General features: G+C 45.8%; 1 long non-coding RNA gene across 1 annotated transcript; it reads right to left on the bottom strand.

The window, feature by feature from the left end:
* Positions 1–3,489: 3,489 nt before the first annotated feature.
* Positions 3,490–12,272, bottom strand: LOC310881358. Its single transcript, XR_014572316.1, has 2 exons — positions 7,765–12,272; positions 3,490–7,177 (listed from the first exon to the last, which is right to left on the bottom strand). It is a non-coding gene; the product is annotated as an uncharacterized lncRNA (long non-coding RNA).
* Positions 12,273–12,522: the final 250 nt, after the last annotated feature.

Raw genomic sequence — 12,522 nt, 5'->3', positions numbered from 1 at the left:
ACACAGATCTATGTTCTTTAAAGATATCGTTTGAATCTATGCGTGTGTAAATTTGTATAAAAACCAGGCACTCGTGCAAGCAGCCTGTCATGCTTCATAAAGGTACCCAGAGGTAACAGGCATGCAGCCTGCAACTGGAGAGCTGGGGATGAAGAGCAAACACAGCAAGAAAGGGTAAAATTAATTTGTGTTACAGCTGGGATCACCAGGATCATCTTGTTCCATCATTATATTCAGATGGCATAATCATCAGTGTTGTTCAAGAAAAAAAAAAAAGCGTAAAAAATACAGAAAAGAAAGGCAACCAAGAAGAGAGCTGATCAAGTGGAGCTGGTTTAAACAACTCAGCAAGTGAAGTGACACAACAGGGTTGCAAGGGGAAGTATCAATTTTATTTAATGGTAACCAGCTGCATTAAAGGAAAACGCTGTTGACTTTGAGGGGAAAACTCAATAGGAAACTGTCAGCGCTAGACCCACAGGGCATGAGCCCGGGAGTTTTCCCTGCAGCACCACCTGCACCAGAGCAGAACATGCTCCAAGTCCTCAAATGAGAGATGAAAGTTAGGCTGAGCTGTTATTTCAGGGAATTTTCAACTCATAAGTATTCTCGGTGCTTACAGACAAAGGGAATGTTTTGAAGGTATGGAAGAAAAAACTACTTAAGCTTTCCAGAATACTGAACTGTTTGGTTTTGAGAATTACACTTGGATAATTCTGTGAATCTCAACCTTTAAAAAATTTACAACAAAATTAATTTCAGAATGAAACAATTGTAACTGATTTGAATGCTTTCTCTGAAATCAAATATGCTGTGATCCTTTTCACAGAGGTTTTCAGGGATTTTCTTCAATGAAACAAATTTCTAAACTCAAGGTGTTTTAAAACTCCTGGTTAAATTGAGGCTATCTTACACAAAAAACAGTCTCCAAAATAACTGCTGACTTCTAAGAACATAACTATGCACACGTTGTGGTTTCTCTACACATAGCTATGACCGCCCGTTACAGAAGTACAGGCAAACAGCGTTCCCGTTGCTACGAGTGGATTTGCAAAGAAGCAGGGCGGCAGCTGCCGGGGAAGCTCTGCTTGTGTCGGGGCTGCCAGCAGCAGCAGGAAAAGGAAGGAAGCATGCTGCTGTCGGGACAGAAGAGTCCTAAGAGCTCTGAAGTAACCTTTCCCACAGGCTCTGGTTTCAGTTTCGCACAGACAGCTGGCTCCTCTGCCCACCAGAACAAGTGCCTGTCCCTGCAGCTCTCCGTCGTGCGCTTTGGCCCCGGAGCAGGGCGGTGGCTGTCAGGTCCAGCAGTGGCCCCCGGGCACAGGGGGTGCTGGCCGGGGCCACCCACACCACGCAGCTGGGACCTGGAGGAGGGCTGATGGCCAGGGCCGCTGGCCAGGCCCCTGCGGCACCGTCCTCGGAGCGGCAGGGGGACACCAGGCGCTGCCGCGGCACTGCCAGCGCTGCCAGGGGATGCCCATCAGGAGCCGGGCACGTGCGGAGGGCTCTGGCCACCCGTCTGCTGCCGACTCCTTTAGCTCCCTGACCTACCTGCCCAAGAGCAGCAGGATTTCTGGACAGCTCCTGCCATGCTGCAGGCACCTACACCCGCAGCTAGCCCACGACGTGGCAGAGGCAGAAATGAGGACAGCTCGACAGCAGGGCACCTACGGAGAGGCCATTAGGAACAAGATGCTGACAGGCTCTAGGGGAAGAGCTGGAGGGCAGCTTTTACCTTGCCTAGCTTGTATAAACACACCACCTGCAGTAATGAATTGCGGTAGGAGGCAAATTGGAACGGATCACCCACAGATTACAAATGTAAAAACACGGTACTCGCTCATGGCAGGTGTAAAGGTTGGAGAGTAACCTTGTAAGTGATAAATGACGCTGATGTGGAGAAGCTAAACAGAAGGAAACAAATACGGAGGGAGAGCTCTGAGCTTTGATAATTAGCAAAAGATTGACCATCTAGAAGTAAAGTAACAGACCGAGAGGTCCTGTCTGCTGTCAGTTAACGCCGAAGAGTACCTGCTGTGGTTGTTCTTAGGACTCAGATGGTCTCCATTCATTTTGCAGGATTTAACAGAGTAGTAACAATAACAGTGAGGAATCTCCCTGCGCTCGCCCGGTGACAGGGCCCTCCCGTCGCTCTTCCCATGATTTATCTGGGGGCTCGGGGAGCAATCATTAGACCACCACAGGAAGCAGAAGGCTTTCTGAGGGCTGCTGATCATGGTGGAACCCTCTCTGTGGGTGCACAGAGGCTGATTTATCATAGCTTGTTTTGTAATGCTGATGCACCGAGCAATATTCCCGTTGTGCCGTGGTCCTGGCAGAGGCAGGCGAGGCACGGATGCCGGAGGTGTGCTGTTCTGCCACACAACCGCCCCGAGCACAGTGCTTCTGCCTCGTCCTGGCCCGGTGGCGCCTGCTGTGGTATCGGGGTCCTTGGGGACGCAGGGACCAGTTACCTCTGTCCTGGCCAGAAAGCGGAGTGGCCACGTACTGCAGGAAAGGGAGTTGTCAGTGTCTGATCAATTGAAACCAAAACTGATCAAAATGTTTGTGTTTTTGTTTGTTTGTTTTAGTTTTTATATCATGTTTGCAGTCAAATCTGGCATGCAAGAAAATCAGGAAAGCCTCTCAAACTTCACACAGCAGAACCAAGACAAACTCTGTCCCCCATCCCCAAATATCCCAGGTAGTCCCAAAAGCCACAGGACACGTTAGGAGTAACACCAGGCAGATTTCCTGAACTATTTTTTTATTGAACCTTCTAAGGTGTTTTGTTTTTTCCCAGCACAGCAGAATAATGTCTGTTCTCTGACTTTTGTATTGTTACTCACATGACAAACAAATATCCACTTCTAAGAGAAAAGCCTCAGATTTTGCATTCCTGATCTGGGACTAACTCCTGGTAACTTTATGTGAATAGAAACAAGGTACTTAGTTTTCAGATGCTTTTAAAAACCCCACTGCATTTCCTTTGCTTGTCTAGTAAGAGACATTTTCAAAGTCACGTCCAGAGTTGGTTGGGACTTCTTGTTGATTTTTTTTTTTAAGGAAACCAGTGCAGATTTAATGATAGAATCTACCTACCTTTCCTAAAAATCTTGATCTTAACTTGAAAAATGCTAACAGATATTTTTGGAACCAAATTGACAGTTGCAATAAGACCTTATCTTTTTCTTTAGATGAGAAAAGCGTTTATCACTTTTTCCCCTTTTGTGAGAATGGCAGCATTTGTGTACTAACATCTTTCTGGTACTTTGTCATGCACTCACCAGTGAGACTATCTGGGAGCATTCAGGAGGCAGCAAACAAACACAAAAGGAAGCATATGGTGCTCTGTTCAGAGAAGCGATGCCAGTCTCATCACTGCCGAGATCTCAGAAAATGCATCTCAGATGCAAATTGATTTCACAAAACCAGGGGGAAAAAAAGAGTCATATTTCTAAGAAAATAAAGTGAAAAAATATATTGACTATGAAGAAACCAAGCATCACTGGCAGGATTGGTCATCAGCTGTTTTTTTTTCTTCCTGACAAATATCCCTTATTTTTTTCCACCCCAAATTCTGAAAACCAAGGCGGCACTCAAAGGGACCAATTTTAAAACTGGAAATCCCATAAGGTGGAAATCTAGTAGATTTCAGAGCAGTTATTGGGAGGTCTGCTAGAAAGTAAACACTGGTTTTGGCTCCCCTCAACCGACTGCTTCTTCCCCTCCAGGGGCCAGCGAGCAGTGAATGAGGCATTTGGACTTCGGAGAAGCTTTTTGCAGTCCTTATGGCAGTTTTGCTTGGCAGCTGTACGCAGAAACCTGGCAGCATCCTTGGTGAGGTGCAGGGCAGCCACTGGCCGGTGCCGGTGCCGAGACCCAGCGGGCGGCGGCGCTGCCAGCCTGACCCACCGCACCCAGCCCCGCTCGCAGCCCCCTGCCCGGGGCAGCACCAGCAGCGACCACAGCAGCACAGCTAACGCCCGCTTCAGCCCAAAGGCACAGCACCAGATGAATGCCATTCCAACGGTACCCAGAAGTACAGCAAGCATTTTAGATTTGGGTAAATGAACAAATTGACGTTCACTGAACTGCTAGCGGTTATCCATAAGAATGGTATTTGAGTGGCACTTCTTCAGGTATTTAGCCACTTTCTGTATGTGCCAAAAAAAGTTATTGAGTAACCAACTTCTGTGCTGTGATGCATTTTGATGCAGATGCTTTACAGGCTCCTGGCAGCCCCAACAGTTTTCTGCTTTTCTTGCCCTTGCCATTTTTCTTGAAAACTCCGACAGTCATTTGGTTTCATTGCTGTTTGTCTCTAGCACTGTCTCCTGCAATGCTGGAGTTTATGAGCCGTAGTTAATGACAAGCATGTCTTTTGGCTAAGCCTGCTTAGTGTACCCATGAAACCAATAGCCATTTTTCCACAGAGCAGAAATTAGTCTGTCCTAAGCCTTGCCCCCAGTCAAGTATCAGCGCATAGCAGAAACACTGGCATCTCCGTTTGCTTTGCTCTTGCTCCCCAACATAAGAGGTCAGTAGATTTCTCCTGTGGCCACATTGCTGACTTTTTATTTTTTTAATCTAGTTAAAAATAACCAGAACTTTTATTACCTTTTTGGGTGGATTCATGTAGACACCAGTCTTTATTTTTACCCCTCAAACGTGGGTTAATTAGATCTCAAATGGAGGAAAGAAAGAACAGGGTGACGGGGCAATAACTCAGTGCAGAAGAAAAGTCAGTTTCAGGACGGTTCTTAACTTTGTGAATGAGCAAAGTGACCTAGACCCCCCATGAGAGCTGGGTATCAAATTCATAATCCAGGACACCTCTTGCTTGTCCAGTCCACTGTCATAAAGATGTCCTGAAGTGTAAACAAAGTAGGAATGGTAGAATAAGGATTTGCTTATTCTCCCCAGCCCTGCAGGGCATCTTTCCCAACCTAAAACTGCACACGGACATCTTCTCTAAAGCAGAAAGTTGTATAGGATAAACAGAATTACCTCCTGCAGGACCTTCTCCATCACATGGTTTTGTGTTTCGTTTTTTTCCCTCCTGACCTTGTGTTCGGAGCTTATAGTAATGAATACAAGCAATAACGTTTAAATTAATAAGTTAATTTATTTTCTGGGCCACTGAAGGAAAGGAGGACCATGGGCCAAGCTGCTCACTTGCTCATCCAGAAGGTGTTCAGATGCCTCATGAAGTAGTGCATCATAGCTACCTGAAGAAAGTGGCATAAACAAGAAATTGGCTGGAGCACTGGTATTAAAATGGAAGTAAAGATGATGCAATAAGTGCTTATCCACAAAATTCAGTTTCTACTGCAATATTTCTAATTGTGATAATGACCTTGGGTACACTATTTTATAATAGGAGCTGACCAACTGGAAGAATGACCCTTTTTCCATTTGTAATTGCTGTAAAATGCATTCCAGGTTAAACATTATTGCTTCAACAACATATGCAGAGCTACTCAAAGCTGTGTTTGCTCTGTACAAACAGAGCTCAATCCTAATTAATCTATGTACATTCCTAATTTTCTCACTGACAAAGAAATGGAAGGGTAGTGCTCAACATAGCTCAGAAGCGCAGGGTGTTTGCCAGTTGGTGCTACTTCCCAGCAATGCTCAAAGTTGCTCAAACAGAACAGCAACACTTACTGCAGAAGAAAGATTAGCAATATCACAATAGAAAGCAAATCAGGATGAAAACAGAGGAAGACATCAAATGTGAAAACAACATCCCTGTCATTATTCTGCAGCACAAAGCATCCCTAGGCAGTACAGTGTACATTCTCCATTTGAGTAAATGGATTATCTGAACACATTCCAACACTGCACAGCCTGTGCTCCATTACTCCCATATGGTAAATGGTTAACGACGCTCTGGTATCTGGTAAGTCATTTACACTGCCTAACCAGTGCTTTTGATCACTTTATAAATGACTTTCACTTTAATAGAATTCATTATGATGCCTTAACTGTCCTGGAGTTCCACATGGCAACTCACTGCTCTGTCACCCAGTTGTGCTGTTTGAGAATAATTAATGTCCTTGGACAAAGGCAAAATAGAATATAAATGCATAATACTTGTTCTGGTTTTTGGAAGGTGTGAAAAAAGCTCCCAATTTATCTCGTATTTTGCAGCTCTATGCCACCAAAAAAGCCATTTTCTTCCCTGTGTTGTTTACTTACTGTGTTACTGACCAAGCCCCCCTCAAATTTTATTTCAGCATGAATATTAATTCAAGTATCATTTATATTACGAACAAAATGAGAAAAATATCTCAAGGCTGTTACAACTCCCCGTCTTTCTGGCAGAACCTTCTAGCTCTTAGAATAATCACACTCATTATTCATAAATTAACTGGGGCTTTACAAAATAAACGCAAAAGCACAGTCCTTGCATAGAAGGATTTCCAATGGACAGGTTGCTCTATCTTTTCTTCCAGCTGGATGAGTACCTACAAGACAAAGTGATCAACCGGTGATAAGACAGCACTCTCTCTTTTCACTTTCCATATCTTTTCTCAGTTCTTTCTATTGCATTTAGTTTTCTCCATGTCTGGAATCACAGCACATGTACTACCATTGCCTACAAGCTAAATCAGTGCCCCAAAATCATCGAGCTTAGTGCAGAAGAAATCAAGCCACATATTCCTTTGTTTGGCTCATCACCAACATCATTAGCAGCTCACACAAATCAGAGTAGCTGAGGTTGGCAACATCTCTGGAGACCATCTAGTCCAACCCTCTGCTCAAGCAGCACGAGCTGCAGCAGGTTGCTCGGGTCCCAGTCCAATTGAATTTTGGAGCACCTCTCTCTGAGGATGGAAACTCCACAGCTTCTCCAGGCAACTCATTCCAGTGTTTGATCCCACTCACAGAAGTATTTTTCTTCCTTATGCTCTGACAGAATAATTGACCTGATTACAACACTCATCCTAAGGCAGCCCAGGACGCTGTTGACTTTTTTCCCCCGAGCAGGAGCACATTGCTGGCTCACGTTCAGCTTGGTGTCCACCAGGAAGCCCACGTTTCTTCTGCAAAGCTACTTTCCAGACAGTCTCAGTGTGATCTGCAAACTCACTGAGGGTGCGCCATTGTCACATCCAGACCAATAATAAAGATGCTAATCCATATTGGCTCAAAGTCAATTTCACAGTCTCTGATGATTACAGAAAAGAAAGCACCAGGCAGTGTGAGCAGGTTAACGATTGGACAGAACAGAACATTAAGTTTAATGAATTCTGAGCATTTAACTTGAATGGACAAGACGGTAGCTCTTTTCTGCTGCAAGACTCACACATTCTGCCTGAATATCACTTCAGAGAAATTTTCCATTAACTTGGACAACAATTTTGCAACCTCCAAGACATCAGCAGCTTACCCCTTACCATATATCCTCTGAACCTTGTTCATACATATTTCATGCTAACGGCTGTATCTGACTTGTTCATTCCAACCCCACAAAGTACTTTGTGCTTACATAGCAGGTTTGGGATTCCACGCCCAATCTTCCAGAGGCTGACTCTTGAACATCAGTGCTATGAAGAACACAGATAGTTCTTCATATGGATTCACCTTGGCTATCTGCATAAATTTTCATATAGGTTGCTGAAAAGCTTCTTGTCAGATCTCTGATTTTCTTTGAATGTTTTGGATGTGCGAGCATCACCTAGCATATAGACAAGCTTTCTGCTGCTGTTGTAGCCATACTATCTCACGAAAATACCACCCACATTGCAATCCTACCTGCTCATCTTCATTTTAGCTTCTTGCTCAGATCTTTCCACAGAGTTGCTCAGACATCTGACATATCCTTAGGAACAAATTCTATGTGCCACATCGCTTCAAGCCATTTAAAGTGTAGGTCTTTGCTTAACAGGTTCATTTTGGATGGAAGGGATTAGAGAGTGATCACACTCAGCTCTGCTGGCAGATTGACGTGATGATCAGCAGCTGGGAACGGGCAGAGCCCTCACCCCCAGCACAGCTGTAGCCAGACAGGATGGGTGTCCGGAGCAGAAGTTGCACAGTGTTCTCTCTTTGCTGTTTTTATGGCATGTTTCATAGCAGATGGATTAGAGACAGCCTTATTTGTGTATAGTTTCTAGCATTTGTATACAAATACAGTTCCTTGTACAAAGAAAACTACTCCCAAAACACTTGTATGAAAAACAAATTTAACAAAATGGTACAACTAGCAGAGGACACAAACATGACTGCACTGGCAACCGGATGGGATGCAAAGTACTGCTCTGTGCTGTTTTTGCAGTGCGCACCTGGTTCTGCTTGCTTAGACTGTAAAGAGCCCAGAAAGGTGCAAAGCCCTGGTCAGGCTGTGCAGGACCACGGCTGGAGTGCTTCCTCGGCTGCAGGATGCTGAACGCGGCGTGGGGAGGCTGTGTCCTTGTTAGACAATAAAGCTGTGTTGGCCAAACTGTCCATGCGCAATTGCTTGTGTGATCAAAAAGAGGCATAACTCAAGTGAGACTCAAACTTCATGAGCTATTATTAGCACTTTAATTGTCTGTATGTTGCAGATTGCAAAAGCCAAATCTTTATAAAGCCAGTATGCCATTAGATACTGTTCGTATTTTCCATCATTATTGGCCATCTAAAAACCACAATGTCAAGATGAGCACTATGATTTCTTCTTCCAGTATCATCAAGAGAGCAGATGAGGTTTGGTTCTTGGCATTAGGTCCCTTTCTTGCCAGGGCACTAAGATTTTGGAAAGCCTAACTTAGCAAGTGGCTACAATTAATGAATAAACCTCTGCAGTAAAGAAATCCCCGCACATCTTGTATGGTAAGATACAGCTGCAAAGGGGCATCGTTTCATTCCACTGCTTACAGAGTTGTTTGTAACCTTTTTCAGTAAAGCTTAAGAAACAAGTAGGCTAGTACGGGTCATCATTAAGATTTGTCATTAATCATATTTTGGAGGGCCCAGACTCCAGAAGCTGCAGTGTAGGTACTGCACTATAGCTCTGAATTGCTCTTAAGCTTCTCAGAATAAAACAAAGCACTATCTTCTCTCTAGAGCCTGAAGAAATATTGCAGGTGTACAGGAGAGATAGAAAACTAAAGCCACCTATTCTGTGTCTGTCATCTGCATCAGTGAAGCAGATTTTTTTCCTCTGATGCTGGGGACAAAAGCTGATGGTTGATGCAAAGCTCCATGTGCATGCCCCCAGGTCACTCGCAGACCAGGGAGAGCACGTGGATTCCGAGGGGTGTTGGGACAACAAGGAATGAATTCCTCTGCTCTGTCTCCTTTGTGAGGCTGGTGGCAGCAGGTCCTTGCGAGGGAGCCTGAAAGCTGGATTGCAGCACCTAACACCCATGCTCAGGCTGGGAACCGCAAACTCCCTGCTTCCCTAGCTGGGTGTTGAGCCTCAGAATCCGCTGCAAGCTGCTCTGAATTATTTTTACCAGAGTTGTGCTAGTTGATTGCTAGTGCAAAGGACAGCTCTTTTGTTTTACTTTCTTTAATTGGCAACACGAGTGTGCCTAAGAATATCTTCATTGCTTGGAAACAGAGTGACTTTGTGCTTGTCTGTCGTATCCTCCCATCTCAGCTCTCCATGAGGCATTCCTGGCCCTCGGAGAGCGGCTGGAGGCTGTCTGCCTGCTCCTCCTCGGCCCCATCAGGTGCGGGGCCATGGGGTCCCCCCCCAGTGCCCCCCAGGGCAGCCTCCTCCTGCCTTGGGGGCGAAGCGCGCAGGCGTTAGGCATTACGGGTAGAAGTGAGGTGAAATAACGTACCAGAGCGTTCAGCTTGCTGCTGTCTGGAACTTCAGGTGTTTTTTACCCCTTTGTAACAGAAGAAGCTGCATCTCAAGCTCCAATTGCACCAAGCATCGGAAGAAGGAAGGAAGGGGCTGCAGAGCGGCTGTTGGCATCTGGCCAGCGTGGGCCCTTTTTGCAGAGACATCTTTCAGAATAACAGTTTTGATTTGGCACAGCAATGCAGGACTGAAACACCTCTTTTGAAGCCCACAGCAGTCATCCTGACTCACCCGTTGTCTTGGGTTGCACACTGACATTTGGTGACTCAAACTTTCCCTGTGAGAGGCAGGGGTTTTCACACACTACTCGGAGTGTTGTACAGCAGTTTCATCTGGCAATGTAGGGGAGAAGAGGCGGATTTCATACACAAGCTTGGGAAAAAAGAAGAAAGGAGGAGGTTGGAGCCAGCTAAAATGTTAACGTGACAGCTCTCCTTCTGTTCCCTGTCTGGGGGAGGCCCGGCTGCGGCCTGCACAGGACAGCGCCACGCTCGGCCCGGCCCCGCCGCCGCCACCCCATCGCCCGGCCAGAGGGAGCCGCGAGCGGGGGCAGCCGGGGCTCGGCACCTCGACACCCCCGGCCGGGGGCTCCGGGGGGCTCTGCGGGTGCCGGCACCCCTGCTCCCCCATGGCAGATCGCACGGGATCGCTGGCAAAACCCATGCACAAGCTCTCTGGGTGGAACACCCGAACCCAGACAGAGCCAAAGTCTGCCATCAACGCTCGGTTCAGACAGAAATATGTGGCTACTTTCCTGTGGGCTGCTAAATCTGGATGTCTTACAAATGTTTTCTTGTCCTGAGGACAGTAATTTCCTCTATCCACTCTGTGTTGTGTGTGGCTCTAATGCCTGGACAAAAGGCTTCCTGGTTTGAAAACGGCATGAGCATTGCCAAGGAAATAGTAAGGCGTTCCAGATAATTATGCTTTAGTAGAGTTTAATCAAAGAAGCCGTGGAATGTACTAGCACCAGAGGCATCCTTCAGATGTATTGATTTCCACTACGAAAGCCACATCTGTGTGCTGTAGCATGTTGAGAAACAGAAAGAGGGGATTGTGAATCCTGGCTGGAAGATGGTTGGAATAAGCTTTATAAATCAATGCACAAATATGCTATTTTATTTCTCAGAAATAAGAACAGAATATCTTTTACTCTTCCACCTCCTAGGGTTGTTTGTTGTGTTGTGTTGTTGTTGTTGTTGTTTTTATTTTTCATTCTTTTTCCTTCAGAAATACCTTTTTATTTGAAGCACATGTTTCTCTGGTTAGCAGCCAGACATACTTTATCTGATCAGGAGGTTGAACCATTTTATTCTCTAAAGTTGAAGTACTTCAGCAATCTGTTAACATTTCTCACAGCAGTAGCTCAGAGGGTAACCAGGACCGCTGGTGTAAATTAGTACGTTCTAGATTTCACATTTAATACAAAGCTATAATTCAGGGGGATGACTGTGTAGACCCTACAGCAAATTCCTCTTTTTCTGTCAAACCTTATTTACTCTACAGAATGGAAAATCGTTTGCATTTACAGTGGGTTTGATGGTGTGTTTATGTGCATTTAACATATCCGTAACATGATAATCCTAAATCTAGCCTTGTTTGTGGGTAAAAGGGTTGGTTAAAAACACCTCATCCCAAGCCTAATACATTTTACTAATGCCACGTGTGGCCCCTGTAAACAGCTGCTACTATAAATGATGTGCATGCACAGTTTGTGTGTAAATTCATGGCTTCAGTTCAAGTACGGAGCTACACTTTATATAAAGCTATACTTTAAACAAGCACACTGAGCTTCACCACACTCCCTTTGTCTTTCTGCTGCCTCCAAACATGCATTCAAAGCTGCAGTGGAGCAGAAGTTCCCCTCAGTGGAGATCCCCGATTTCCTGGGACATATTTTCACTTCATTAAAATTCTGTGGTTGGCAAGCAGAAACACACTGCCAGAGATGTTGCGGGAGAGCATCACTGGCTCCAGAAACCAGAAAACTTCCAGGAAGATGGACAATCTATATCACAATGATTGTAGGAAGAAGGAATCTGGGGTGCCTCTGGCAGGGCTCCAGCCGCGGAGGGGCAGCCGGGGGTTCGGTTGCCTCCTCCCGATCGCTGCCCCCCCGCACACCCCCAGTGGCAGCGGCACACGCCAGGTGTCCCGCATGAATTGGTTTGCTTGGTTCCTCTTGTCAGTAGGCACACAGAGATTAATCAGTCATCTTGGATGAAATTCATCTCAGCCAACATCATTTAAATGTAGATGCCTCACCGAAGCTAGTCGTTTTGTTCCCTCTATGGGGCGTTGCACACGTCATTTACTGAGGTGTGAGGTCCGTGCAATACACTCATCGTGGCGTTACGGCAGCTCCTCAGGCCAGGGGTTTGCCCGGCTGTCCTAGCGGCCGTCACAGCACCCCAAGAGCCAGGACTCGCCGGACCGTGTTTGCCTGACGCTGTTCCTCCATTCGATCCCTGGGACTCTCCAGTCTCCAGTGGGCTGGAAAATCCATTTCTCTTCTCACACTGCACCTACCTGCTCCCCTTCCTTGGATGACAGGCTGAAATGCTCAGAACCTGGGCAATTTGAAAATAGTTTTTCTTATTTCCATGGCACTTAAAAACACTAACTTGCAATGGGAATACCATTCGTCACCTGTCTTTCCTACTGTATGAAGCTAAATGGAGCTTACAATATCATGGTATTTGAAAGCACTAGGAAAA

This window comes from Anser anser (assembly GCF_964211835.1).
Source record: "Anser anser genome assembly, chromosome: 14".
Classification (NCBI taxonomy): Eukaryota; Metazoa; Chordata; class Aves; order Anseriformes; family Anatidae; genus Anser; species Anser anser.
The sequence above is the reverse complement of the archived record's forward strand: the minus strand, read 5'-3'. Positions and strand labels throughout refer to the sequence as shown.